The following is a 27,485-nucleotide window of genomic DNA, read 5'->3' on the forward strand; positions in this document are numbered from 1 at the left end:
TATACTCTGATATGTATCTTTTAATATCTAGAGCAACTGGTTAAAAAAGAGAGATGTAGATAGATAGATGATAGATACATAGATAGATACTAGATAGATAATAGACAATAGATGATTGATAGAAAATAGATGATAGATGATAAATATTAAATAGCTAATACATAGATATAGATAGATAGATGATAGCTAGATAATAGATGATTGATAAATCATAGATCATAAATGATACACAGTGAGGGAGATACACACATACATAAAACACAAAAATTTTTTTCAAAGGAATCATCACAGATTATCCCAAGTCTATCATCCCCTGTATCCTCTTGAATCATGATTCTGTTTTGATAAAAGAAGGTAGCTGTGTAATAAAAAAAAAAAAAAACCATACACATAAAGCACAAGGCTTTTTTTTTTTCATTTATTTTTATTAGTTGGAGGCTAATTACTTTACAATATTGTAGTGGTTTTTGCCATACATTGACATCATTTTTTTTTTCACAAGGCTTTTTTTTTTTAAAAAGCAACAACCCTGTTGACTCAAATTTGAATTGTACATTTTAATATGAACCTATGGGTATTTTATGTTCTATATAATATATACATTTTCCCCTAGTTTGTCTACTGAAGAGATCGGTCACAAACCCAGTACCAGATATCATCCTTAGTGACAAGATACTGACCCTGAAGTGTTATTTCCTACCAAAACAAATGTTCTGTTTTGTTTGTAGAAATGGATTATTCTATACCTATGTTGATTCCCTTTTACCCAGAGTTAATTTGAGAGATGAAGTTCCAATACTTTGGCCACCTGCTTCAGCGTCAGTCCTTCCAATGAATAGTCAGGGTTGATTTCCTTTAGGATTGACTGGTTTGATCTCCTTGCTATTCACAGGACTCTCAAGAGTCTTCTCCAGCACCACAGTTCAAAAGCATCCATTCTTTGGCTCTCAGCTTTCTTTATGGTTCAACTCTCACATCCACACATGACTACTGAAAAAGTCATAGCTTTGATTATATGGGCCTTTGTCAGCAAAGTGATGTCTCTGCTTTTTGATATGCTGTCTAGGTTTGTCGTAACTTTTCTTCCAAGGAGCTAGGCTCTTTTAATTTCTTGGCTGCAGTCACTGGGTATTGTTAGAACATACATTTTGACGTGGCCCATATTTGCAACATGAACCCAATTCACAGCAAAAATGGTGGCGCCAGAATGATCCTTGTACCAATACCACTGGACCTCAGAAATTTCACAGGGGCCTCAGTGCTTTCAGAGTAGGAGCATCAATCATCCATGCAGTAATGTGGGATTAATTCACACGTTCAAAAGCATCTGGTCCTGACAAACCGTGCGCCTTCCGAGGGCAACTTCTTGTTTGAAGCTCATCCTCCAGTGAGGCTTATTGAGATCAATAAATGTCCCAAAGCTCTGAGGACTCACTTGTCTCTTTTATGTTTTCCTTTGCATAATGACAAAAACAAATCTAGGGGCATTTGGAGCACTTGTCTCTACACTGAAACGATCTTTGGGGACCCTGTCAGTCAATGCCTTAAAGAGGAAAGCTTTAAATGTCCAGAAGATGAGATAACTTTCATTTTAAGGATCAGATATGAAAATAGAAACCACAGAGAGAAAAATCCATTGATTTTAAAATCCTTAAAAGAAAATTTTGGCAGGAAAACAGTATCTCAGATTATGGAGTCACTATCACTTCTAGCAGTGCAGCATAAATGTGTTATTATTTTCTCAAAATAATGCCCTTAAGGATTTTTATTAATCATTTATAATACAACACCAGTCAAGCTATTTTTTGAAATGACTTGTTCTTTAACTAAATTGACCAATAAATGTAACCAGAAAGATAGTTAGTGTGTGTGTGTGCGCATGCACATGGGCACACACTTGTGCATGGCCCATATATTTGTAGAATAACACTCTGAAGGTAATTTCCAAAACCTTCAAACTTCTGTGGAATCCATTTGAACCACCAAGTAAATCTTTAATTTGGGGGTCATTTAGGAGTCATTAACTTTATCCACATTAGATTTTTGCTTTAGCAACTATAGATGGAGATTTTTTCTACCAAAAGAAATAAGATGGATTAAAAACTTTTTTTTTTTTTTTTTTTTTTTTTTTTGCTTCTTTGCTCACAGTAGCTCACCAGGACCAGGAATAAAAACATGCGCTTGTAGAAGTAAGTCTATGTGCAAGGCTTTAGAAAACCATTTCCTCTTAACCTTCAGTCCTATGCTATAAAGTCAACCCTTTATAGCAAGGTTAAAAAGGTGAAAATTTAATGGAAGTCCACAAAAAATAACCTACAGTTATAGGAAAGACTGGGTGTTTGCGTTAAATTAAACTGAATCAGAATTAGATGTGTGACATACAAATTCCTGTGCCTACAGTTCAGTTCTGCTAAGATTCTAGAGTCTATTTATGATGAGCTGCAGCTGAAATCTTTGTTAGACCATCTAGATATTAAGCCAATGACGAGAAGCGGCGGGGAAAGTAGTTGATTCAGACAAACTACAGTGCTGGGAATGAACTACTATCTATATTTGATCTTTTGGGGAATTAATATTTTCAGGGACCAATTAGACTTAAGCTCCACCTTTTCAATTCTTCAAGGACTCTCTTTCCTGCTCAAACTTCACTATTCTATGCCTTTTGTTTCATAGAAAGAAGTGTCTGAATTCTTACATAAGATACATTCTGTAAGAAAGGACTAGAGAGCTATCACAACTTTCCCTAAATTCAGAGCTGGGACTAAAGGAGAGAGTATTTTTTGTTTGGATTTTTGCGTTTTTTTGGCAAGGTGGTGCTGGTGGTGTTTAGGTGTCTGAGTTTTGGAACTCCAGCCCTCTGCCTGAGCCATGACTGGCAGTGATCCTCGGAGTGCTCATTACACTCCATGAATAGCAACATCCCCTGCTTATTGCAGTCATGTGTCCATCAGTTGGAGAACCAAGCAGATATAATGGCTGATGAATTACATTTTATGATGCAAATGATGACCCTGGGAGGAATTGTGTTCTGTGTACCCCAGATTCTTTTTCCTTTTAAAAATCTCAGTTTCAATGTCTTGCATGTAACATGTAAAAAGTTACTCTTATTGTTTTTGTTTCTTTAGAGAGAAGCCTTATTGTCAGAGTAGAGAAACTTGCATGACCAAATGACAAAAGAAATTTAGTTCTAAGAAGTAACAAAAGAAAATGAAGGAATCTTTTTAAAGTTTACCATTAGTTTGGAGGAGAAAAAATACAAAAGATTTCATTAGACTACATGACCCAAAGAGTCTTCAAAGAGGAAAAAAAAAATTCTTTTAATACAGCCCTAGTAACTAAATTAATATTCCCAAAGGTTATAATGTCTATAACTGCCAGTTATTATGAGAAACCACTTACTGTGAGCCTGTCAGGTGTGACAAAAAATCAGTAAAGTGACAATATGGGAGAGAATGATAGAGCTTAAAATAACACGAAAAAAAGACTGTTTCTTTTCCATTTTGTCAAATTATCTCAGTGCTATTGATTCTTAAATAAGAAATCTAGTTTTTTTCTTTTTTTCTCGTGCCAAAGTTTGTGGCACAAAATGCACGATGGCTGTGTTGTCTCACTCAGGGTCATTTCTACGCATCCTCCCAGGATCTATGTATACGTCCCACGTATGTATACACGTGTACATACGTACAATTTAGGTGACCATCTCTACACAGAGAGCATCTTAACATTGTCCCTGAGTACACAGATACCCAACAAGTCCTCAGAGAATTCTCTCTCTCTCATTACTAGTGGATGAAAAAAACGGTTTCTAGAAGGTTTCTTTCTCTACCCTTCATTCTCCTATCTTGTCATCTTGTATACTCATCTTCATAAGCAGCTCCTTGTTTTTAAACTTCTCCTCCCCAGGTTCCTTTACTCATTTGATAAACCATCCATTCACCTGTTTCATGTACCTGCTCTGTCATAGAATAGGCTACACTAAAACAAAATACGCCCTTCTGTACTCTTACTATAAGAGCAGTGGCTTCACCGTCTCCCCCCTCCACTTTTCCAGAATTTGCTGTCCTATTTGCTGTTTCTATTGCCTCTCTCTGTCACCCACAGATAACAGAGATGGCTCCGGGTTGGCAGCACTGAGATTTTCTGTGTCAGTTACATGGGTGCTGTCTGCCCCTAGATTCTCCCATCCTTCACCTGGCATATACCTTCAGGATCCAGCACCTCCCAGGATGGACTGCTCACTTTCATATCCCCTTTCACATCCACCACATAGTCGAGTTAATAGACAACTGAGCAATTAATGCCAACCACTTTTATAACTAAACAACTCTTCTTTCTTGATTTCACTATCCATATTATGAGCTCATTCAATCCCAGACTCTCCATAATTTGGACTCTGCTGATAGTCTAGCAAGCAATGGACCTGACCACCCCCACCTCACTTGTTGGCAATTGGAGGAGCAAATGCATGAAGCTGAAGTCATTTGATACCAGACTTTTCTTGGTGTCACCAGCGTGAGGCTGTATGTACATGTTGGGAATAACCCAGATCCAGGCTGTTCCACTCAAAGGACCAAGAGCCCATGGAAAAGAAACAGACAATCCAGAAGTCAAGGTAGGAAACAAGTTCTGACTGAGAAATAATCTTAGGTATTGACTTGAGCAAAGAAAGACTAGACATGGTATCTGTCATTTTTCCACCTGGATGTGAAGTATAACTTCAGTTGAAGCCCCATAGTTAAATTAATAAAATAATCTCCATACTCTAACTGGTGAATGAAGTATGAAATGGATGATTAAACAGATTTTCAAGAGCTGGAAAATCCACACCATGATTTCACAGTTTTAAAGCTCTCTTTTTAATGAATTAGACTGGCCACAAAAGTATGGAGGTCTTGCTGGCCAACACAGATTTGTTGATCAGGTTAGCAGTTTTTTAACTCGAGAACTATGGAGTTTCTCTGATGATCTAGTGGTTAAGAATCTGCCTTCCAATGCAATGGACACAGAGTCAATTCCTGGTCAGGGAACTAAGATCTCACATAGAATGGAGCCGCTAAGCTCATGGGGCAACTACTGAGGCCACGCACCACAGCTAGAGAGTCCATGCACTGTGGTGAAAGATCCCAAGTGAGGCAACGAAGATCTCTGACACAGCCAAGTAAATGAATAAATATTTTAAAAAAAAGAAAACTATTAGCAAGTCATATCTTGATGCATGTTGGTCAGGATGGGCATGAAAAAGTTAGACAAACGAGCTGAAGAAAGCAGGTCTCAGAGGTGCCCACAGGGAATCGGGCTGAGGATTTGGGGGTAACTCAAGGACATGGGGTTCAGGGAAGGACAGATGCCATGAGAAAGCTTCCTGAAGTCACTGTCACAAGAACTGTGTGAAAAAACAGTTACAAATAAATGGACTGTCTCACAGACTTTATTTTGTTAGGACAAATGTTTTTCATCTGTGGCACAGTTTTGAGATGACAAGCTCTAACTGTCACCCAATATGGAGCCAAAGGGAAGTAGAAGGAGATGCTCTGAAAGTGTTCCTTTAGCAGACAGCATGTCTATTGTGTGTGGGTCCTTTAAATGTCTGTGAACGGAATTTCACCTTTGGCATTAAGTACAAGTGTTTATTTTCACTATCCCCGTTTCTTTAATGTTTACATGACATATAAATACTGAGGTGACCTCTATTATGAAATCAGTGAAATAACAACATAGCTTGATCCAGAGAGAAGTCAACTCCAGTGTGGGGGGGGGGGGGGTGCTGTATGTTTCAGAGGCTCATCAGAGAGATATCCAGATTTATGGATGGATGACAATAAAATGCAGGGGCTTCCGGCAGGGGGTGGAGGGAGTTGGTATAATTCTGTTTCCCTGACATCTTCAGGGTTGCCCCTGTACCTTCAGGATTGCTGGTGTACGTTTCTTGGACTTCTGTCATCAGTAATAGGAAAGGACCACATGAAAAGCCATATTTATGTACATCCTGTCCAAACAGAAGTTTCTGTGATACAGGCTCTTGGAATCCTGGAAGAAAGCCTATGTGGGGACATGTGAGAACTAATTCACTTATGGCAAACAGGAGGGGAAATGTGGATGCAGTGACAAACTTTATTTTCTTGGGCTCCAAAATCTCTATGGATGGTAACTGCAGCCATGAAATTAAAAGACACTTGCTCCTTGGAAGGAGAGTTATGACAGACCTAGACAGCATATTAAAAAGCAGAGACATCACTTTGACAACAAAAGTCTGTGTCGTCAAAGCTATGGCTTTTCCGGTAGTCATGTATGGATGTGAAAATCGGACCATGAAGAAGGCTGAGCACCAAAGAATTGGTGCTTTTAAATTGTGGTGCTGGAGAAGACTCTTAAGAGTCCCTTGGACTGCAAGGAGATCAAACCAGTCAACTCTAAAGGAAATCAAAGCTGAATATTCATTGGAAGGACTGATGCTAAAACTGTCAAAACAATCCAATAGCCAAAAGGTAGAAACAACCCAAATATCCATTAGCAGTTGAATAGATAGATACATAAATTATGGGATATTATTTGGCCATAGAAAGAAATGAAATACTGATACATCCTACAACATGGATGAATCTTGAAAGCAATATAAGTAAAAGAAACCAGACACAAATAGTCACATCGCATATGATTTCATTTATATGAAGTATTCATAATAGATAGATCCATAGAAATAGACATCAGGTTGGAAATTGCCAGGATCTTGGAGGGTGGATGGACAGTGGGAATTAACTGCTTACTGCATAAGGGGTTTTGTTTTGGGATGATGAAAATATTTGGGGACTAGATAGAGGTGTGGTTGCATAGCATTGTGAATGGATTATATGGCACTGAATTATTCTCTTTAAACAGTTAAGTTTACATTATGTGCCTTTGCCCTTAATTAAACCAAAACACCTCCTTCAACCTATAATTCATGTGCTGCGTGTTACGTCAGTTCAGTTGTGTCCAACTCTTTGCAACCCCACGGACTGTAACCTGCCTGGCTCCTCTGTCCATGGGATTCTCAAGGCAAGAATACTGGAGTGGGTTGCCACGCCCTCCTCCAGGGGGTCTTCCCAACCCAGGGATCAGACCTGTATCTCTTACATCTTCTGCATTGGCAGGTGGGTTCTTCACCACCTGCACCACCAGGGAAGCCCCAATAAATCCTATCTTCCACAGATTCTCCCAGACATCACAAATTCTCACCTCTGTCACTACATACTTTCAGAGGTGACTCCTGGAGTCAGAGGCTACAGAGGTTACCACTTGATGGCAGATTAAAGTAACTCTACTGAGGGTTACATACAAATGCAAATAAAATACTGCATTTGTTGAGTGAATTTTTCCTCCTCATTGAGACATGCGGAAAAACACAGAGGTACCCTCAGAGTTCTTTATCTGTTCCTCTCGTACTCAGGGGAACGTTCTCATTATAATGGGTTTGAAGAGAGAAAACTAAGAAGAGAAAGAAAAACAAGAGCCCAACTAGCACAGTCTCTTTTTCTGTAAGAATGCGATTCATCCCCAGTGCACGGGCCATTTCCATTCCTGTGGGGCGGGAGTGGTCGAGAAGCATTTGATAATGAAAAGATGAGGAAAAGCATACAACCAAATATTTTTTCACAGCCAATGATGTCATCCTTCCTTGAAATCCGGCCTCAGCGGATCAAAGATAAACAGGACGAGGAGTGGGGAGACATTGAATAAAACACCCTCTGGAAAAGACAGACGCGTCCTTTCTCCCGCCATCCAGAGCCTTCCATGTGGAATATAAATGTTCAAGACTTTTGATCATGACGAATGTAAAGGAGAGAAAAGGGCTTTCTTTGCAGTGGGGTTTCTTATCTGCGCTGACCTGTCAGCTCCTTCGGATGGGGGTGTGGGCCCCCAGTTCTCAGGATTTTAGAAAAGAAATGTGTTGACGTGGGGGTGGGTGTGGGCGAGAGGAAGCTGAAATGCCCGAGGATGGTTTAACATGCAAATGCCCGCACTTTCTTTTAGGTGGAGGATCAAGGTTTGGGTGTTTTCAATGTCTCTCCACTCCCCTTCTCTTCCCATCCCCGTTTAGTTTCAAGAGGCCTGTAGATGTGACAAGGGCTTTGTGTAGGGAATTCAGGCGCATGAAAGGGCCAAGGAGACCCAGTTGAGGGAACAAACTTTTGGGGGTCAGTGGGGTCAGGGGAGAATAAATGTGCGGCTTTGTTGTCATTAAGGACATGCTCTCAGTGGGGTGTCCTGAGCCGGGCACACAGTGCACAGGCCTGTTTATTCAACACTGAAATACCTAAGGACGGGTCTTGGGGAGAAAAGGGAAACTTGAGCAGCAAAGGCCTGCACCTTCCAGGCTCGGAACATTCTCTTGAAACACAAAGACCCGCTTTTTTCTAATTACAGACTCGCAAGAGCTTGTGCATAACCCAAAATTAATTGATTAATTAACCAATGCATTAAAAGAAGAGCTCCCCCTAGAATTTTTTTTTTCCCTTTTTCTTTTCTCCCTCTCTCTCTCACTTTTTTCCCCCCTTCCACACATGGACAATCCAGGTCATTGAAAGCCTAAGATAGAAACAGTCTCTTAACAGTGTTTGAAAACAGCCTTTGTCTCCATGGAAGTGGCACAGGCCTGCTGTGGTTTTCCTTCCAGAAAACATTTACCTACCTCAGAGGGTTTGTGTGCGTGTGTGTGAGGATTAATGGGAGAAAGTGCTTAACACAGTCTGAGCACATAGTTAGAGCTAAATAAATATTAGTTGTTGTTCGTCTGTGCGGCTGTTACCGGGTTCAGTCCTGAAGAGGTCGGGGAAGGAAAGACAGGAGGGTGCAGCTATCCCAGCTGAGCTGGAAATCAGACGAGTGAGGAAGGGCTGGGGAGCGGGGGGCTGAGATCACCAGGTCACCACCGGGGAGAAGGGAATCCTTTAGGCAGTGGAAAGGTAGACAGGGGCCGTTTCCCAAACCAGAATGCAAGAGTGGCTCAAAAGATTAAAATGAGGAGTACATTTCCCTATTCTCCTCTTCCTAAGGCAGCTAATAAACAGGCTTCCCTGGTGGCACAGACAGTAAAGAATCTATCTGCAGTGCAGGAGAGCTCGGTTTGATCCTTGGGTCGGGAAGTTCCCCTGGAGAAGGGAATGACAACCCACTTCAGTATTCTTGCCTGGGAAATTCCATGGACAGAGGAGCCTGGAGGGCTACAGTCCATGGGGTCACACAGAGTTGGTCACGCCTGAAGGACTAACACTTTCCCTGTAGAATCTCCTGCTCTGAATTCAAAGCCATGTGAAACCATCCACATCTGTCTTGGGGCAACAAGGCACTTGATAAATTTTGAAGAACCAGAGTTCTGAATTATGTTTTTTATACACTGTCAGAATTTTAGAGCATCAGAGGAGACGATGGGCAAGTTAACACAGGAACCTGATTCCAAAACAAGGAAGAGCAAAGAAAAGACATAATGTCAACAAGAGTTCAAAGAGAAGAGAAATTAGCACAGGTGGTGTGTCGGGAAGTAGCAACGAAGGAAGGAGGGAGACGCTGATGGGGCAGGAAGGAGCAGGGTGATGCCATGAGAAAGCAGAGTTTCTGGAAGCTGTATTTGTGGGCAGAGTGTATCATGGCTTGTGAAGAATGTGCAGGTGTGAAGCCTAGCTAAAACTGTGCAGCTGTAATCCTTGTCTAAGGTGGCTGTGAACGTGGAGGTGTCATGTATGTACAGGTGTATACACGCTCATGAACCAGAGAAATTAAGAAAGGGTAAACCCAATGAAATTTCAAGAAGATCGACAACAACCTAGTGGCTGTCTGGAACCGGGGGTTAAAGAAAAAGGAAGAGGCAGAGAAACTGTTTTCTATCACAGGAAACTGTAGATAGTGACATCATTGGAAGAAAAGTGGAATTGGGGTAAAGTTCCTCTTTTGAGGGTGAAAAAAACTGCAATTTATTTATTTATTTTTAAATATTTATGTATTTATTTTTAAATCTTTATTTATCTGGCTGAGCCCAGTCTTGGTTGCGGCACACGGGGGCTTTGATCTTTATCGAGACATGGGAATCTTGTAGTCGTGGCATGCAGGATCTTTAAGTCGAGACACATGGAATCTATTAATAGTTCCTTGACCAGGGATTGAACCAGGGCCCCCAGCATTGGGAGCGAGGAATCTTAGCCACTGAACCCGCAGGGAAGTCCCCCCAAATTGCAATTTAACTGATGTGGAAATAAGGTGATAAATGATGGCTTGAACTGTGCAGAAGATGAAACTGTTAAATCAGAGGAGGGGAAAAAATATCAAAGTTTGGATGATGGGAATAAAATAAATTGTTGGTAAATTTAAGAGGCTCAGAATCAAGTATTAAAAAGACTTGCTAGAAAAGTCAAAATAGAGAGGAGGAAGCTGCAGAAGACTGCCAGGCTTGTGGGGTTGACTTCTAGGACAGAGTTGGAGTGTGAACTCTTAGCCCTATGTTTTCCACCAAAAGCCCATTGTGCATGCATCACTCTGAGCTGCCCTTTCAATATCCCATCTTCTAGATGATGGTAAGAAGATTCCCATGCAAGTGTGATAAAGAGTCATGAGAGGGACTTCCCTGGTGTTCCAGTGGATCAGAATCACCTTACAATACAGGAGACGCAGATTCAATCCTCGGTTGGGGAACTAAGATCCCACATGGTACAGAGCAACTAACCCTTTGGGCCACAACTACTGAGCCTTCGAGCTAAAACTAGAACCTGTGTGCCACAACTAAGATCAGCCACAGTCAAATAAATAAATAAATATTTTAAAAAATATCCTGAGTCAGAGCAATCATGGTCCAGATTGTTCCACCACAGGGGAAGATCTTGAGGGGGTTAGGGGAGAGATTTGAACCACAGACCAAAGATGAGATTGGGAAGAGGAGAATCTGAGTTCTGTACATAGGAGGTGATAACTTGTCCTGCTTGGCTACATCTGAACTATTATATATATATTATTTATCATATAAATATATATTACAGACCTATTATATTTTCTGTTGGTTTTGGTTGTGGTCGCTCTAAATAATAAACTCCTGTACCTTTTTCTATCCATATTGCTTCATGATGCTATCACTACAAGCCAAAAATTCTAGTAAGGAGACTGAAAATTCAACCTGAGGGCCATGCGGTGAGTAGCTAGAAGTACCACAAGGGAACCAGAGGCAGAGATTAGAATGATGCCCCCTGAGGGCAGAGACTGAGCCTGGTCCAACATTCTGTCTCTAGAGCCCAACACACGGCACACAGAAGGCGCTCTGTGAGTGAGCCAGTGGAGATTTAAAATCAGGATGCTGGCTCTGAATTGCACGGTATAAGGAAGAGGCGTGTTGTCAGCTGCCACTGTGAGGGCAGCGTGTGCACGTGCACCGGGGATGGATTTAGGGTACCAAAGAGGCTGAGCCAGAACCAGAGCCACTCGCAGACTGTTTTCAGCCCATAGGAATCTATGGGGAGTGGGCTTCATTCATCCCCTTGGCCACTGGGGGTTGAGGGAGTGTAGGGAATTAACAAAGGTTCAGGACAGAAGATGAGCTACATCTGACATTAGGTGTCCCCCTTAGCACCTCTGTCTGGTATATGGGGTCAAAGAAATGGGTTTTTGTTGTTTTATTACTAAGTTGTGTCCGACTCTTTGCAACCCCATGGACTGTAGTCTGCCAGGCTCCTCTGTTTATGGGATTTCCCAGGCAAGAATACTGTAGTGGGTTGCCATTTCCTTTACCGGGGGATCTTCCTGACCCAGGGATCTAACCTGGGTCTCCTGCACTGCAGGCAGATTCTTTACCACTAAGCCAGCATCAATGAATCAGTAAGTCCTCCATCACCTACATTTCTTTCTTTCCTTTTTTCGCTGGCTGCACCATGCAGCATGTGGGATCTTAGTTCCCAGACCAGGGATCAAACCTGTGTCCCCTGCAATGGAAGGGTGAAGTCTTAACCACTGGACCATCAGGGAAGCCCCGCACCTATATTTCTTACCTCCAGCTCTCCCCCGTAACTCCCCTGCCTTGGCATCAATTCCTCCGGCTATCTAACAAACATTAATTGTGCTCTGATGTGTCAGGAATGCAGTGCTAATGATACAATACAAATAAGATGCAGAACTTTCTGTATCATCTACAAATAAGTAGACAGGCAGTGTAAGGGCTCCAATTTAGAGAATCATAAGATGTTATGGGAGCCCCCAGAGCTGCGTCATCACCCCCCTCTCCAACCCTTCCTCTCACCATCTTTATCTCTACATTTTGGAAGTAGGTTGCTGCTGTGATGGTGGTGATGTCTGTTCTCCTGTTAGTGAGATTAGGCGAGCCAGGCAAGGACCGATCTGGCATGTGTCCTCCTCGGAGAAAAGGACTGTGGAGCGAAAAGAGCCCTCACTCTGATTGACCTCCCTCTGCTGAAAACCCACAAAAAGAAGCAATAGCACAATTTGCAGAGTAACCTTCTGCTGACAATACAACTGCTGGGGCTCAGCCAAGTCCCACCATGGCTGCCCTGCCAAGTCCATGATTAATGATGTCATTGCCAGCAAGATGAGGCCTCGATTGAATAAGCCTTGGCTTTTCACTACAGCTTTGACTAAACAGCAAACTGACCAGGGGGATGGCCAACTGGGGAGTGTCCCAAACATCACTAACAGTGAGAGACTCAAAGAAGAGCATCCATGCAGGGTGATGAGCAGAAGCAGAATCTGATGGAGAGAAATGCAACATTATTCGGGGCTGTGTAGGTCATTTCCTTCCCTGAATATGGGAAGCACATAGCTGGAGGGATCTCATGTTTCAAATGCAGAAACTGAGGCCCAGCGATTAAGGAACTCGCCCTTAGACACCGGTGGGTTGGTGGTAGAATCAGGGCTGGGTCCAGGGTCATCCCTACTCTGTCACACAGTTTTCATAAAATTTGGCAAAATCTTATAACCAGGCAAGAACAAACATTTCCTAGTTCTGGAAACTCACCAGAGGCATAAGAGCCCATCAGCTTCTCCATCATTGGTTGCTGAATTTCATCAAGGAAGATTTTTATTTTTCAAGAGAGAGTCAAGGGTAGAATACTTTATAAGTTCTTTCATGCTAGAGGAAGACTGTTTCTCAACTTTTTTTTTTTTAATTTTTAAATTAAAAAAAAAATTGCCACACTGCACAGCATGCTGGATCACAGTTCCCTGACCAGGGATCAAACCCACACCCCCTGCATTGGAAGCATGGAGTCTTAACCACTGGACCACTAGGGAAGTCCCCCACCTTTATTTCAACCACCCACTTGGATATAATATTGTTGGATCATACTTTCTTCTCTTAGATTTGTAGACATGGCGACATTTTCCTACTGTGTTGAGCATTCTTTCTGGAGAAGTCTGAGGTCAGTCTAACAATTTTCTGATTTGCAGATGGCATAGTACTTTTTCCTAGATACATTTTTTTCTAGACCCTTTTTTCCCTTTAGCATCAAGTTCTGTCAGCCTAACCTGAGTATATCTACTGTCGGTTGCCTATGTCAAATTTTTCTTTGAAGGGATTTCTTCAATGCAGACTCAGTTCTTTATTTCAATAAAACATCCATTTATATTGTTCCATTTATATTTTCCATTCCATTGCTTCAGGAACAGTAGTTATTCCTTTTCTCTCGTGTAAGTGGGAGGAGTGCTTTTCAGGTTTCAAGTACTTTTCCAGCTGTCAAGGAGCTCATTCACAGGAAGTCAATAATTACAATGATCCCTCTTAAGAACTCTCCAGAACCTAGCACAAAGTGCATGGGGAGTAGCCCAGGAGGCAGACTTGAACTCTGTGTAAGGAGTAGCAAGCCTCATCTAACAATGAAAAGGGACTTCCCTGGTAACTCAGCTGGTAAAAACAAATCTGCCTGCAATGCAGAAGACCTGGGTTTGATCCCTGGGTTGGGAAGACCCCCTGGAGGAGGAAAGAGCAACCCCCTGCACTATTCTTGCCTGGAGAGTCCCCATGGACAGAGGAGCCTGGTGGGCTACAGTCTATGGGGTTGAAAAGGGTTGGACACAGCTGAGTGACTAAGCACAGCACAAAGATGAAAAAGACTTCTCTACAACGTGTCAGCTCTTCTTCACTGGAAATATTCAAGAACACACAGCCTGGGCTTCCTTGGTGGCTCAGTGGTCCATCATCTGCCAATGCAGAAGAGGGTTCAATCCCTGGTCTGGGAAGATCCCACATGCCACGGAGCAACTAAGCCCATGCACCACAGCTATTGAGCCTGTGCTCTAGAGCACGGGAGCTGCAACTACTGAAGCCCACGTGCCCTAGAGCCCGTGCTTCTCAATAAGAGAAGTCACCACAACTACAGCGTAGCCACTGCTCGCCGCAACTACTGAAAAGCCCACTTGAGCAGCCACAAAGATCCAGCATAGCCAAAAATAAATAAATACAATTATTTAAAAAAAAATAGATAGGCTAGCCATCTTGCTATGATCCTTTTTTTTTTTTTTAAGATTTTTTTTTCGATGTGGGCCATTTTTTATGTCTTTATTGAATTTGCTACAATATTGTTTCACGTTTTGGTTTTTTGACTGAGAGGCATGTGGACCTGAGAAGGAATCGAACCAACATCCCTGCATTGGAAGCTCAATGTCTTAACCATTGGACTATCAGGGAAGTCCCTTGCTATGATCTTATAGTAAGCTGAACTAAGTGATTACAATGATCCCTTCCAGCTCTGTGACTCTAATAGTGTCAAGTGAGCTTCTTGTCATCAAAGTCTTTGGCACAGGGCTGGTAGGTAAGTCATCCATCTACCTTTCTCTCTGTCAAAGGTCCCCCACCTCCAGGACAACCTTTTATTCTGAATCTGGTGATTGATACAAGAATAGTCAAAGAACAGGAGAGCCAGGGCCAACATGACAGCAGAAGCCATTTTTTAAATGACTTCCGCTAAGGGCAAGACAGTTTAATGGCAAGCCGAAACCAAAACAAAACGCACGTATGGAACGTATTGCTTTATTTATTTCCCTCCGATGAGAATTTTAAACCGTGAGCTCCCTAAGAGCATGAGGCAGTACAGTCCATGGAGTCGCGAAGAGTCACACATGACCGAGTGACTGCACAATGAGGACAACTAATCTATTGGCAGTGTCCAGAGTCAGGCTTGACACCCAGCCTAAACACCTAATACTTGCTAAATAAATAAACAAATAAAAGAGGTCATAAACGTGAACTAGTGTGTTTTCAAGCTAGAAAATAAAGAAACGAAGCATATCCTATCACCAGGAAGCCCGTATCACCAACACTTTCACCGGCGTGCAGACTCCAGCCTGGATGACGCACGTGTTTTTGTTTGTTTAAGTAAGTGTGAGAGACCTAGTAACCCCCTAAGATTCTAGGGTTTCACAAACGTCTACAGAAAGAGGCCTTCTGGGGGTTCACGGCTGTGCAGAGGGTGGAAAAGATGGGAGCATCATCGAGGTCCAAGTTTGACTCACGGCTTCACCGCCTCAGTGACGCCAGAGACGTACCTGAAACTTCTCTGAGGCTGCGTTCTCACCTGCCAAGTGCTAAACTTACACTTCATAGGATTGCTGCGAGAACTGGGTAAAACCAGTTACAGGAAGCACTTAGGAGGGCCCCCAGCACAGGTTACTGTGAATTTAGTGTGACGATTTCTATTGCCCACACCCTACCCAGAGACTCCAGTTGTTTTTTTTTCCCTCCCCTTGGTGTGGAATGGGGAGAAGAGGCAGCGATCTCGATGAGCAGTAGAATTTCTTTCCGTTTCACTCCCCACCCCCACCCCAACAGCTCCCTGACACCTAGTTTAGTCACACTCACCGTCCCACAGGTATTAGCCATGAAGCAGACAGAATGACACTGCTCACTTTTCCAAATGATACAACTTCACGTTTTAAGAGGGATGAATGGGATTTACTCACCTTGCCCTCCCAAAGGAGAGCACATAGATCCTGACTGCAATGGCTTTAAACCAGCGCGTGGATCTCATGTCACACCTCGGGTGCCCCAGTGTAGCTCACAGACCCATGAGACCCATAAGGTCAGTTGCCTTTGTTCATTCCATTAATGAGCAATTTCCAGATTCCAACATCTCTGAAGTCTAACATCCTCACATCTCACCCACCACCTGTCTATGCCCCACCATGACTCTGCTCCATAAAGAGCTGCATGATAGAGCCAACCTTGATAAAGGAACCATTGCATCTTGCAGAAGAGGGGGCCAAAGCAAGGTGACTGTCCCCAGACAGTCCAGCTCACAGCCACCCAGCCCAAGTGCAACGCTAAGTTTGTGCAAAGAGAAGAAGCTTCCAAAGACCATGAAGATGCATCTCTGACTGGCATTCCGCTGCCAATCCTCTCGAGTGCTGGTCACGAGTCAGAACCTGGGGATGAAAGACTGAACATGGCAGACAAGGCCCCTGCCTTCATGGAACATAAATTCTAAGGATAGAAATAAATGGGGAGACAAAAGAAGTACAAAACTGGACTTCCCCGCTGATCCAGTCTGCCTGCCAATGCAGGGGACATGGGCTTGACCCCTGGTCAGGGAGGATCCCACGTGCCACAGAGCAGCTAAGCCCACAAACCACAACTAATGAAGCCCGCTTGCCCTAGAGACTGTGCTCCACAACAAGAGAAGCCACCACAAGGGGAAGTCAGCCACTAGACACTAGACAGTAGCCCCCACTCTCTGCAACTGAAGAAAGCCCAGTACAGCAACAAAAACCCAGCACAGCCAAAGATTAATAAAAAAAATATTTTTTAAAGGTACAAAATTGAGAACATTACCAGTAAGTTATGAGGGTGATGCAAATAATTACCATGAGGTGATGGAATGAAGAGTGGTTAGACAACTACTTATATCCACTGTCAAGGATGGCTGGATAGAGGAAGAGCGGAGACTTGGAGGAGAAAGACCCAGGCATGTGAAGATCAGAGAGAAAGGAATTGCAGCAAAGGGAACAGATAGTGTGAAAGCCTATGGCAGGGGTGGGCTTGACATGCTGATGGAGGGCTAGTACCCAAAGAAAGGAAGAAGGCAGGGCAGATGAGTTCATCACCAGTGGCCAGGTCGTGGGATTTGGTGAACCTTGGGAAGAGCTATGAATGTCCCTTTTAAAATCTGGTCTCCAGGAGGTGGCCTGGGTAGAGAAGACTAGAAGGTGGTAGCCTAGAAGGAGGACAAAGACATAAATGACAATCCAGATGGTCAAATGTGTACATTGTTTTTGAACTGTGGTGTTGGAGAAGACTCTTGAGAGTCCTTTGGACTTCTAGGACATCAAACCAGTCCATCCTAAAGGAAATCAGTCCTGAATATTCATTGGAAGGACTGATGTTAAAGCTGAAACTCCAATCCTTTGGCCACCTGATGCAAAGAAGTGACTCATTTGAAAACTCCCTGATGCTGGGGAAGATTGAGGGCAGGAGGAGAAGGGGGAGGCAGAGGTTGAGATGGTTGGATGCCATCACTGACTCAATGGACATGGATCTGAGCAAACTCCAGGATATAGCGAAGGACAGGGAAAACTGGTGTGCTGCAGTCTATGGGGTCTCAAAGAGTCAGACGTGACTTAGTGAATGAACAACAAGAACAAATGTGTACGTTATAACTAGAGACAACCTAAACCACAGTTCTGAATTTATTCCAGTTCTATGCATGTGAGTCCTACTGGCTGCAGGTTATTTTGGGGTCCGAAGTGTTAAATGGAGGGGGGATCTTGAGGGGTGTGGTCAGCAGCTAGGTTTTGAAACCTGTTCTTTTTCTTTTTTTAATATTTATGCATTTATTTGTCCGCACCGGGTCTTAGTTGCAGCATGCGAGATTTATTTCAATCCCTGATCAGGGACTGAACCCGGGCCCCCTGCATTGGGAGCTCAGCGTCTTAGCCACTGGACCACCAGGAAAGTCCCGATACTTGTTCTTCTCTTAACTACTTGGAGGACCATGGCCAATCCTTTGCCTCTTCAGTATCAGTCTTCTCATCTGTATCCTGACTATTGTACTAAATAAACTTCAGAGTCTCTGCTAACAGCCTGGGGTTATATGGTTCCTTGACATCTGGTATAAGCTCTCTAGACACGTTAAAGAAAATTCAGCACGTTTAATCTTTTCACATATGAGACCTTGTAAATAGCTGAGAAAGCCATATGCCAGTGGCTGAATTGTTAGAGATGAACCAGGTAAACACTAAGCCATGATGAACAACATCTTGCACGGAATTCTCTCCAGACCTTGGGGGTACAAGAAAAGCCTTGTTTTCCCCTCTCCAGCATCCTCCCCCTACCCTCAAATCCCCGCCACCACTTGTAACTCTTGCAGGGAGGCATTCTTGTTTACGCGATGCAAGACAATTTCAAAATGAAGAGAAAAGAGCTTGGCACATTCTGCTACTAATTGGGAGCTCAGAAGTAAAAGGTAATAAAACCCCAAGCCCATTAGGACAGTCTCTTCCACCATTACTGATGGTCAGGCGCCCTCTGCTGGTGGACCTGACAGCGAGCCGCCAGAAGCCGAGGGAAGTTTTGGTTCTGGGATAGATGCCGGCTTCCCAGTGTGTTCTAGAATGCAGGTGTTTATCTTCAGGGATTTCCTAAAGGAAAACAAGCTTAAACGAGGCCATACCTCATTGGAGAGAAATTCTTTCATGCCTTTACAAATGAACATACTGTTTTTGAAACCTTTAAATGGAATAAAGCACACCCATTCAAATGAATTCTGATTAGAATTTAAGAATATTCATCTTTCAGCATTATGGACGTTGAAGTCATATAGAAAAAAAGAAGTTTGGCATTCCCAGGATAGAAATGGAAAATGGTTTAGTGACCAAGGAACACATCTACAGGCAAGGAGTAACACTGAACTGACCCTGAAATGTCACACTGGGTAGCAGGTAGGATGTGAAATTTAATCAGATCTGGCTTTGAATCCTAGTTCTGCTGCTCATTGAAGGAATTATTGGAAAACACCTGACTTCCATTTTATGATAGTCTCTTATGTGTTAACACAGTATACAGTGAAGTCCACTAAATTCAATCTCAATCCATCAGAACCATTGCACACATTCAATAGGGACACAGAAGAAACATATGGAGTGGATGACAGAGTTCATTCATTCAATCTCTCATTTATTGTACTTCCATGAGTGGCACAGTTGATAAAGAATTTGCCTGCCAGTGCAAGAGATGCAAGAGACTGGGGTTCAATCTCTGAGATGGGAAGGTCCCCGGGAAATGGCATGCCACTCCAGTATTCTTGCCTGGAAAATTCCATGGACAGTCCCTGGATATGTCCCAGAGTCTCCTGATTTATAGTCTGTGGAACTTGACACAGAATTTATACCCTGCTGTTGTGTGAGCTTTGCAGAAATCCTCACTATGCTGCGTTGGTTCATAGTGCTTTCAGGTTTACTATATCCGTTTACTTCTCTGTCTATTCATTGTATTAATTTTGGGGAGTTTGATACTGAAAACTACAACTAAAAAATCTTAATTTACTGTCTGAGCCACCAGGGAAGCCCTTTAATTTGTTTACTTGAAAATGATTGTAAAACATGGTGGAACTATATGCAACTTTGTTCTGTATTTTTCTTTTTTTTTTTTTTGTTCTGTATTTTTCAAGTCTCCTGTAAATGTGTTATTATACTTTCATAATTTAAAAAATAAATTTTTTTTTAAATTTCACAGATAGAGGAGCCTAGTGGGCTATAGCCCAGCGGGTCACAAAGAGTCAGTCACAACTGAACAACTCACTAAAACACACACACACACACACACACACGTGAGTACTCAGGACAGTGAACCAGACTCAGGCCCTGCCCTCAAGGAGAAAAAGCCCAGGAGAAAAGATAAGACACAAAGACAAATAGAACAAGGCAGAATAAGTCCCTGTGATGTGGGAGATACTCGTGATCAATGGGAATTCTCAACAGATAAGTTCTTTCAAGTTTTGAGGAACCAGGAAATGCTTTTCTTTCAGAATTACATCATTTCTATGATTCCTGAGCCTTCCTGAGCACCAATCCTTGACCATGTGGAAAAATAAGATTCAGAAAAGTTTCAAAATTCTGTTAGCTTGGGAAGTAATAGTAATATATATATATATATGAAGAAATCTATTTCTTCATAAGGCTCAAAGATCAAGATAGCAGCAAAGGGAAAATGTGTCAAATTTGTCGAGTAAAGCAGCACTAAAGGAAAGCCTGTTAGAAATTACACTTTGGGGAGTTAAGAAAAAAGGAGAAATAATTGATGCTGCAAAAGGAATTAAATCCATGCAGAGGATGTAGAGGGAACAGCCCAAAAGAAAATGATGAGAAGAGAAGTGACAGATATGGAGGACTAAGAGCGACGATCAAAAGGAGAAAAGGCTGGAAGAAATGAAGCACAATCAATTATCAAAGAAAAAATACAAATCCATCTTCAACTCTCTAAAGTTAAAAAAAAGAAATCTATAAATAGAATGCAAGCTTCCATGTTGTCCTAAGCAAAACAATATGAAAGTGTTCACTTAATTCTGGAGTAAAGCTCTAAAGTAAAAAGATTCATATACCTTAAAAGTATTTCAGCAAAAAATAAAAGGTTACACATGAAAGAAAAAGGGAGGCTTCCCCAGTGACTCAGACATGAAGAATCCACCTGCCAATGCAGGAGATGCAGGAGACTCAGGTTCGATCCCTGGGTCAGGAAGATCCCCTGGAGGAGGAAATGGCAACCCACTCCAGTTTTCTTGCCTGGAGAATCCCCATGGACAGAGGAACCTGGTGGGCTACAGTCCCTGGGGGTAACAAAGAGTCGAATATGAGTGAAGGCTTAGCACTCACACATGCAAAAGAAAAAAAAAATAACCAGGCTGATAGATAACTTCTCATTTGCGATGTTAATGCTCCAAGACAATAAAGAAACACCTACAGAACAATTTGGATGAAAATTATTAAGATGCAAGTTGCACTTTACAAATGATCGTGGTGGTGGTGGTTTAGTTGCTAAGTCATGTCTGACTCTTTGCGACCCCATGGACTGTAGTCTGCCAGACTCCTCTGTCCATGGGATTCTCCAGGCAAGAATACTGGAGTGGGTTGCCATTTCCTCCTCCAGGGCTTCTTCCCAACCCAGGAATCGAACCCAGGTCTCCTGCATCATAAGCAGATTCTTTTACCAACTGAGCTGCAAGGGAGACAAATGGAGGCAATTAAAAGATATTTTTATTAAACAAGAGCTTGAAAAAGATCCACAGAAAACAGTTACTTGAAAATCATCCCCAACTAACTGCGGGATACTAAAATATTTCAAGTTCAAAAGTAGAAGCGTCATCTCCATAAATGTATGAGTTCAGTACTAAAAGCTATGGAGAAGTCTGGCCCGTGTTTTCCTAGCTCTCTCCAGGAGAAATGTAAATCAAGTTGTAAACGTGAATCTAAAAGCAAAACATCTGTTCCTTTAAAAATAATGCAAAATTCATGATTTTGAGAAAAAAAAAGATCTGTTTAATATATCAGCTAATATTAACAGAGACCGAGAAATGTGAGGAGAAAGAAGAGGAAAGGGATTGTACTCTCAAGAGATTGTTTCCTTAAATACAGATGATTAATACTGATTAAAAATAAACTGTATTAGTCATTTCTTTTGTTTTCTTCAAAATATCCCTAAGCATGGATCTGTACAAGTTTTACCTGAAGGCGGAAATGGCAACCCACTCCAGTATTCTTGCCTGGAGAATCCCATGGACAGAGGAGCCTGGCGGGCTAGTCCATGGGGTCATGAAGAGTCAGAAATAACAGTGACTAAACAACAACAACATACAAGTTTCAATTCTAAAACTAGATATAATAACTTCAAAATGTTGGACTAACAAAAATTCTTCACCCCACTGTGATTGGAGCGTGGCCGTGGTGTTCATTTTAATACTTCTGATTTAAGGTATAAGCACTGCCATTTGCCCTGCACATAAAGGAAAGATCTTGGACTAAAAATCAATAATAGCAATTTTGAAAATCACTTTATATTGATGATGTTCTACTTCCAGAATAAGACTTAGCCCACAATTTGAAACTTTATAGTAACATGAAAACAGTTCAAAATTGCTGTAATTTAGAATTTAACTCACATTTGGATCGAAATAGGAGGGGGGAAAAAATCCCTATACGAAAAAGAAGGAGATTGTTTCTTTCTTAATTCTGAGAATGAGCTCACATGAAGCCAAAGAGGGCTCTTGACAAATCAAAAGGTAAACATCAAAGAAGGTAAAAGCAAAGAAAACATGTCCCGTAGAGCAAATAAGAGTAACAAATGAAACAGCACAAAACAATATTTAAAAGTAAAAAACTATATGCCAAAACATAAAATAGGCCTTTTGTGACAATAAACATTGATGTAAAGTGCCTCTCTTAAAAGGCAAAGACTCTTGGGTTGTTTTTCCAAAATCCAGCCAATCACTGCATAAAAGAGCAGACCCAAAGGTATGCAGAATGTTGAAAGTAAAATATTAGAGGTTCTTTGGGCAAATTCAAACAAAAACAGAGAAGACTATAAGCCTAAATACCTGACACCAACTTTCAGACAAAAATCACTGAAGGGAGCAAAAGTTCACTTCTTTTGAAAAATGAGATCAACATTTATGAGATTAACAAAATAGTAAGACAAGCTTAACAAAACCTCTAAGAAATGGGCACTCAATAGGTGGCTCAGTGGTGAAGAACCTGCCTCCCAATGCAGGAGACCGAAGAGATGAGGGTTCGATCCTTGAGTCAGGAAGATCCCCTGGAGAAGGAAATGGCAACCCACTCCAGTATGCTCAATTAGGAAATCCTATGGACAGAGAAGCCTGGTGGGCTACAATCCAAGGGGTCACAAAGAGTCAGACACAACTTAGCAACTAAAACAACAGACAATAGTAGATAGAGATATTAACTTGTTTCTCAGTTTATGACAGATCTCTGGTGGCTCAGCTGGAAAAGAATCTGCCTGCAATGTGGGAGACCTGCGTTCGATCCCTGGATTGGGAAGATCCCCTGGAGAAGGGAAAGGATACCCACTCCAGTATTCTGGCCTGGAGAATTCCATGGACTGTACGCAAATAGTCAGACACGATTGAGCAACTTTCCCTTATAGAAATAACAAAATGTATTCAATAAGACACCATTAACACCTCTTTCAAAGGACAATAAAAATTAACATTTGGCATTCTTAAAATATAGCTTTATTTAAAAATAGAACATTTCAGGTCACAAAAAAGCCCCAAATTCTAGAAAAAAAAGTAGTACAGCATTCTCTCCAATGCCCTTTTCTGATCAGAATAAAATAAAATTAATTACAATATTAGGCCATAGAAATAGAACATTTTTAAGTATTTGTCTAAATAACTTATGGATAAAAAATAATTCATACCACGATTACAAATTATAAATACTATAAAGGGACTACTATGTATTACCCCTCCAAGGTTTTAAAGAACTATGTCAATTCTGATGCGTGTGTTTTCTGTCGAAAAAAAGATTAGTAAGAAGGTGTTATGAGTAACTAGCATGGGTAGTGTTTATTTTGTTTGTGTATGTGAATTTGCTTTTATGCATGCATTGCTTTTTTGCATAGAATGAGTACTTGGTAGGTCCGTATGTTTGCATTTATTGAAGCTGAAAAACAATGAAAGGATTGCAAATTTTCATCATCTTTATATTGGAAAACAGAAATTATCTTCAGAGAAGATACACCCCTCTAGCAGTACAGATTTGAAGCAAATATATAACCAGTGTTCTCCTAACATCAGTGAGTTAATTGCACTGAGCAACATCGAAGGTGTTGTACAAATAAGCAAATCATAATTTTTTCTAGGGACAAGATTAACCTAGCACTAGAAATTTATTTTCGTTGAATTAGACATAAACTGCTCCATGCCTAAAATGTCTTATTTTTTCCTGAAAGACAGAAAGTGAAAGAAAGTGAAAGTGTTAGTCACTCAGTTGTGTCTGGCTCTTTGTCATCCCATGGACTGTAGCCCACCAGGTTCTTCTGTCCATGGGATTTCCCGGGCAAGAATACCGGAGTGGGTAGCCATTTCCCTTCTCCAGGGGATCTTCCGACTCAGGGATTGAACTCGGGTCTCCTGTATTCCAGGCAGATTCTCTACTGTCTGAGCCACCAGGGAACCCCATGATGCATGTTCTTATTCAGACTTCTGCTGTGCTCCTGGTCTTGCACTAATGGTCTCTCAGTAAATGTCCTGAGTTAATGTCTCGGGTATCAGGCCTCTGAATCATTGCAGGGTCGATCTCCCTCTTTCTAAACTGTATGTATGTGTCCTACTGCTTATTTCTCATCCATCCAGCTGACGGGATGTTAGCAATACAAGCTAATGTATGTTGTACGGGACACCCTTATAAACCAGATACTTTCAACAATCTAGTGACAGACAGACAGAGAATTAACATATCTCTAGGGCAAGAGCATGGATGTCCACCACTATTCATCCCACATGAATGCAAACTGCTTCTGTCCTCCTGTTTGATGAGTATTGAAAAGAATGCATTTGCCAGATCAATAGCCTCATGCCACATACCAGAGTCCCTAATACAGATACCACTTTCAACACAGTAGATGAAGTTGGCTGTACTGTTCAGTTAAGCTTGCAGTAATACAGTTATTTGCCATGATCCTTCTGGTTTTTACAGTACCAGCACCCCTGCCTCCTTTAAATATTTGCATACGTGCATCCTCAGTCACTCAGTCGTGTCTGACTCTTTGCAACCCCATGGACTGTAGCCAGCCTGGCTCCTCTGTCCATGGAATTTTCCAATCAAGACTTCTAGAGTGAGTTGCCATTTCCTCCTCCAGGGACTCTGCTGGACCCAGGGGTTGAATCCACATGTCCTGCATTGGCAGACAGATTCTTTACCACTGAGCCATCTAAGAAGCCCTTTAAATATTTGAGGGTGACAAAAATCTACCATTTCCTCCGAAGATGCTTCCCCCCAAACTGTTTTATATTGACTATTTTGGCTGGAGTGGGGGAGTTTCAGCAGCTTCTGTCTGGTTTTCTAACCATAATAACTGAGTTTAGGCCAATGAACCAACATGAGGATTTTGCCAACAACTTACAGGTCCATTTCTGTTATATAGTCAGGATCTGGGAAAACAACTTCTGGGCATATCTGGATCCAGTGAATATCATGAGATGGACCGGGATCAGTATTAGATTATTATGTTACATTGTTCTATTCTATTGCAGGCCAGGATGGTGCTGTAGGCAGCTGGGTGTCAGTGTCAACTTGAGTCTTATATCTAATAGCCCCCAAATGATATGTTGTTGTTATTGAGTCATGTTTGACCCCATGGATTGCAGCGTGCCAGGCTCCCCTGTCCTCTACTGTCTCCTGGAGTTTACTCAGATTCATGTCCATTGAGTCAGTGATGCTATCTAACCATCTCATCCTCTGTTGCCGGCTTCTCCTTTTGTCAAATGATATAACCTGAGTAAATGGTCCATGATCTCTTTTGTAAAGAACTGGAGGAATGAATACCATGTATATTTACCATGATGTTGGACAGACTTGGCTTTGTTTATGGGGATCTGGCATCCATTTCAGCTTTCCTTGGGAGTGACAGACACTGGTCTTCTGTTCATCCATTCTTGATCCGTTGATGACAACTTATGGCTTCCCAGGTGGCTCAATGGTAATGAATCCACCTGCCAAGCAGGAGATGAGGGTTCGATCCCTGGGTGGGGAAAAACCCTGGAGAAGGAAATGGCAACCTACTCCAATATTATTACCTGGGAAATCCCACGGACGGAGGAGCTTAGTGGGCTACGGTCCATGGGGTTGCAAAGAGTTGTACACGACTGAGCAACTAAACAACAACAGCATCACACCCTTATCTCACCTGTCTGTCCTTCTTGTCCTTAGGAATGCCATGATCTCCAAACTCTCTCCTGGGCTGACGTTCTGACCTTGCTGCCCTTTGGCTGATCATGTCCAAGTTCTCCTGATGATTAACAGCTGACTTCTGCTCTCTGCTCTTCTGGGACCCTGTCATCTCCACAGCTGCCCAGGATCCCAGGTCTGAAATAACATCTCCTGCCATTAGCGCCTGTCTCCAAGGCTCCACTGGGCTCCTCACTCACCCTGATGTCCTCAGACTAGAGCATCCCATCAGGTGAGGTGATAAACCTTAGAAAATAGCTTGGCCTCTCGTGGCTCAGACCGTCAAGAACCCACCTGCCAATCCAGGAGACTCAGGTTCCATCCCTGGGCAGGGAAGACTCCCTGGAGAAGGGAATGGCAACCCACTCCAGAATTCTTGCCTGAAGAATTCCATGGACAGAGGAGCCTGGCAGGCTACAGTCCATGGGGTCGCAAAGAGTCAGACACGACTGAACGACTAACTCTTTCACTTTTCACTTTCTTTCCTGAGTAGTCAGCCATGTATTTTCTGGTCTTGCAGTCATTCTAGCTGCAAGAAGTCAGGCCACTTCTCAGTCTCTGATTCCCTCCTGTATGATGGCAGACTGTTTTATTTCACAGAAGCACTCCTTTTTTCCAAGCTTCCAAGAGTTAACCAGTCAGTATGTTAAAATTTGCCCCCCAGTGCAAAGGCTCCCTTGTTTAGCTTTATATTCTTCCTTTCTTAACCCAACACTCTTGAGACTTACCACCAGGTGTATCTCCCCATTCCTGGCAGGAACTGTGACCCAGGTTCTGCAGCAACTTTGGCATCTCAGCCATTTCCCACTTCCTTAACAAAGTTATCGTGAGGATGGATCTTAGCCACTGGTCTGGCTGGCAGGACAGTGTGATTCCGTTTATAATGTGTTTTTTAAATAGGCACACTGAAGTATATTGTTTGAAGGTAATGTCATAGCTGACAAAGTAGAACAAGGAAATGTGTGCTGTGGGCTCCTCTCTGAAATGAAGACAAGAAAAACTCACTCTGAATGTGTCTTGTGTCCTCAGTGACATGTTTGCAGCACCTAGTCTTTACAGCAGAAGGGAAAGAAAGAAGTCTTTGCAGCAGAATTCCTTTCCGGATTGGCTAAGCTGGTGCAGCCAGTGGAATTTTCTTATGATTTTGGCCATGAATACTTATAGAAAGGTACTTGTTGACATCAAATCTTACTTAAAGTCATTTTTCAGAATGGTGATCGATCACTGCCCATTCTCTGTGGTCCTGGAATTTCTGATCTTTATGTTTTCATCTCTCTGATATTCATTTTCCTCCCAATATCTGTTATTTGTCTGTGTGGCTCTTAAAAAAATAAAGCCACATATTGTTTAGACTAATGTCTAAACTGACTTCCCACCAATACAGTGTTCAGCATCTTCCCAGTGAGGACCAAGGAAACTGGAGTCAGAAGATGCCTTCTACTCAGTGCCTGTAGAACTGGTGCCTCATCCGAGTCAGCTGAATAAAAGATGAGGTTGTTAAGCCAACAACACAAGGCAAAAGCTCTCCTAATAACAACAGAATTAGAAATCTTGAACAATTCATTTTC

Source organism: Dama dama, chromosome 5 (assembly GCF_033118175.1).
Source record: "Dama dama isolate Ldn47 chromosome 5, ASM3311817v1, whole genome shotgun sequence".
Classification (NCBI taxonomy): Eukaryota; Metazoa; Chordata; class Mammalia; order Artiodactyla; family Cervidae; genus Dama; species Dama dama.